This window comes from Macaca nemestrina, chromosome 12, assembly GCF_043159975.1.
Source record: "Macaca nemestrina isolate mMacNem1 chromosome 12, mMacNem.hap1, whole genome shotgun sequence".
NCBI classification, from domain to species: domain Eukaryota; kingdom Metazoa; phylum Chordata; class Mammalia; order Primates; family Cercopithecidae; genus Macaca; species Macaca nemestrina.
This window is the reverse complement of record NC_092136.1, coordinates 98,528,995-98,532,203: the sequence shown is the minus strand read 5'-3', so window position 1 is coordinate 98,532,203 and position 3,209 is coordinate 98,528,995.

Below are 3,209 nucleotides of genomic sequence, written 5' to 3'. Positions count from 1 at the left end.
TTTCCAACTCCTAATCTATAAAATTTATGAGTATAATAAATGGATGTTTTAGAGGCATTAATTCTGGGGTGGTTTTATGCAGTATGAGGTAACTCAAACAGATTTTGGAAATTGGAAGTGTGATGTTGCCATGACAACCACCTAAAACACGAGACACTGAGTTTGACATCAAGTTACACGTGGAAACTGAAAGGGCATTTGGGAGACTTTTAATAAAAACTTATAGTTTTCTAAAGAACTATAGAACCTAAAGAACCTCAAGCAGGTCATGATTAAGTGGTCAAAGAAAGCAGGGGAATACTGTTGCAAACTAGAGTAAAAGGGACACTTGTAGTGGCAGAAAGTTTGGTAATAGTGTCACTTCCAGTAATGTAGAAAGTAGGAACAACAATTAATGAAGCTGATGATCTAGAGGAGATTTCCAGTTAGAATATTAAAAGTGCCATCTTGCTTCTTCGACTCTTCTAGTTGCCTATGATAAAATACTGTAGGATAGATATAAGCTAAAAACAGAATAGTTAAGTATAAAGGAGCCAAAGCTTGTTGGGTTTGAAAATAAAACTCATTGTTATTCCCAGCCTCTATAGTCAGCAGGAAATTCTCAAAATAAGAAAAGATCTCAGAGTAGAGGTCAAGCCCATGCACTTTTAGGAAAACATGATCTAAAGATGAAGCCAAGGGCATGACTGTGAAACTCTTTGTTAAGGCTTCAGAAAGATCGAAGGCTGTGCCTCATAGACCTTACACATAAAAGGTCCTCTTAAAAGCTTAGGAGCATGCCTCACAGATATTCTCCTTAAACAATAGGGCTTCTTAGAATCTTAAGGGTTTTCAGCTACAGCTTCACAGCGAGTGTGGTGTTGAGGAAGTCCTGTCTTGCAGAGATCTATGGTTGTTATCTTTTTTCCTAATGCAGTGAAGCTTCATAAAGGAACCACAAGCTTTCTTTTTAAAGAAAACTGTACTGATAGAAGCATGATCAGCTTGGATTAAAAGAGACAGAGACAGTACAAAGTGAAAAGAGACCTGTGGATGCCAAATTTCTTATGAGTAGATTGAAAAGGCAACTTCTTCGTAGTTGTATTAAATAATAGGATGATTCAAAAGGTAGAACCAATAATGTAAAAAGCAGAAGTAAGAAAGAATCATTCACAGGTCCTGAGTCAAGAAATTGGAAATACGTATGTGTATGACTCACTTCAGAACTTCAGTGGGTCAGAGAATGCTCGATGCCTCTGGTTTCTGTCCTTTTGAATGTCAGTGCATAATGGGTATGTAGGGAGCAGATAACTTGTCTCTTTAATCCTGGGGTCATAGTGTCAAGAGGAAGTGTTTTTGAGCAGTTATACCAGAGAACACACAGAAGGAGTCTTATTTATACCCTGGCTTGATAAAAATGACAAAGTTCTGAAACTCAACCCTGAGACAAGTACTTTAACAGAATGAGACTTGTGGGGGACTACGGTAGTCTTCCCTTATCCATGAGAGATACATTCCAAGCCCCTAGTGGATACTTGAAACCACAGATGTTACCAAACACTGTGCATATTATGTTTATTTCTAGATATGCATACCTATAATAAAATGTAATGTATAAATTGGGTACAGTATGAGATTAACAGTAACTAATGATAAAAAAGAACAATTATAATAATAAATTGTAATCAAAGTGATGTGAATGTGGTTTTTCTCTCCCTCTGTCTGTCTCTCTCTCTGTCTCTCTCTCTCTCTCTCTCAAAATATCTTATAATACTATACTCACCTGTATTCTAACCACAGTGGACCACGGATAAATGATACCTTAGAAAGTGAAACCATGGCTGAATGAGGACTGGTGCATTGTCACTGGATTAGTGTATTTAGTATGTAAGAGGAATATAAATAATATGTTACTAGAATAAGTACTTGACCAGTTAGGACACATGGACTCAATATTTTCTGTCATTCCTCTTTCCTCTCCCCTGGAAGCTGGGCTTTACAATTATCGGGCCAGTGGGAAACAGAGTGATACACTGCCATTTTCTGGATCTAGGCTTTAAGAAACTGGCAATTTCCATTTATTGTATCTTCAGATGTTTGTCCTTTGAGTCTAGCCACCCTGCTGTTAGGAGAGACTGTGTATATATGTTCTCGCTGATGGCCCCAGGTGATAATCAATCTTGACGTCCAGAACCTGAGCAAGGCTTGAGATCAACTCACACCTCCAGTCTCCAAACTACCTCTTATGACACTATTTTGAGCAGGAGGTATGATGCATTCACTGAACTCTACCTGAACTGTATATTTCTTAGCAATTTATGATTATTGTTGTTTACAGCAGTAAGTTTGGGAGAGTTGTTGTACAGCAATAAATAACTGAAATCTACCGTATAGAGCCCTAAGGAGCTCAGTGATGCCAACATTATGTGTTAAATGCTCAAAATTCTTTCGGTGGGACAAAGCAGTAGGTGAGGTGAGTCAAATGTGATTTCCATTAAATAAAAAAGGGAAGTAAAAGATAATGATATAAAATATCCTAAAGTTTGTGCTTACCTATGAGAGAAATTAGAGGAGGAAAGCCATCTACTGAAGAGAAGATGCATTTTTTTTTTTCCAACAAGGAACAGAAAAGACAGAATTGATCTGGCAGAGGATTTCAGTATTCCAGAAATATTTTTTTCCATTTAGTTGTAAAGGAAAATAACCCACCTTTAACAGAAATTAGAAGGAAGAAAGACAATTGCTCTTACAGAGATTAAAAAATTGTCTACTACATTGTCAGAGAGGTAAGACTAGGTTCATCTTCAGAAGTGAAAACTATATCCAACCCTTCTCCTACAGGGAGTATTTGTAGGACCTTCCATGGCCAGGCAGCTAGTTAGACTGATAATAATTTAATAGTCTACTTGCAAAAGTAGTGAGCCAACTCTAGTAGTTGCTCTATTGGAATTCAACAGAACTCCTTGATATATTGATAATCACAATGTGACAAAACAGAATAGAGGACATAGACTTGCTGAGTACAAAACTCTTAAGACAGTAATGGTGTCCAGGAACCTGTTTTTGTTTTTTTTTTTAATCCAATTGACATTTCCCCCAATCTCCTTATACTTTAAGGCATCAACACATTATACATAAAGCATTTAGGATGATTTCCCAACACATCTCATGATCAAATATATCTTGAGATGGGTTGAGGTTGACTGAGAACACTCATGAGATAACTCAGT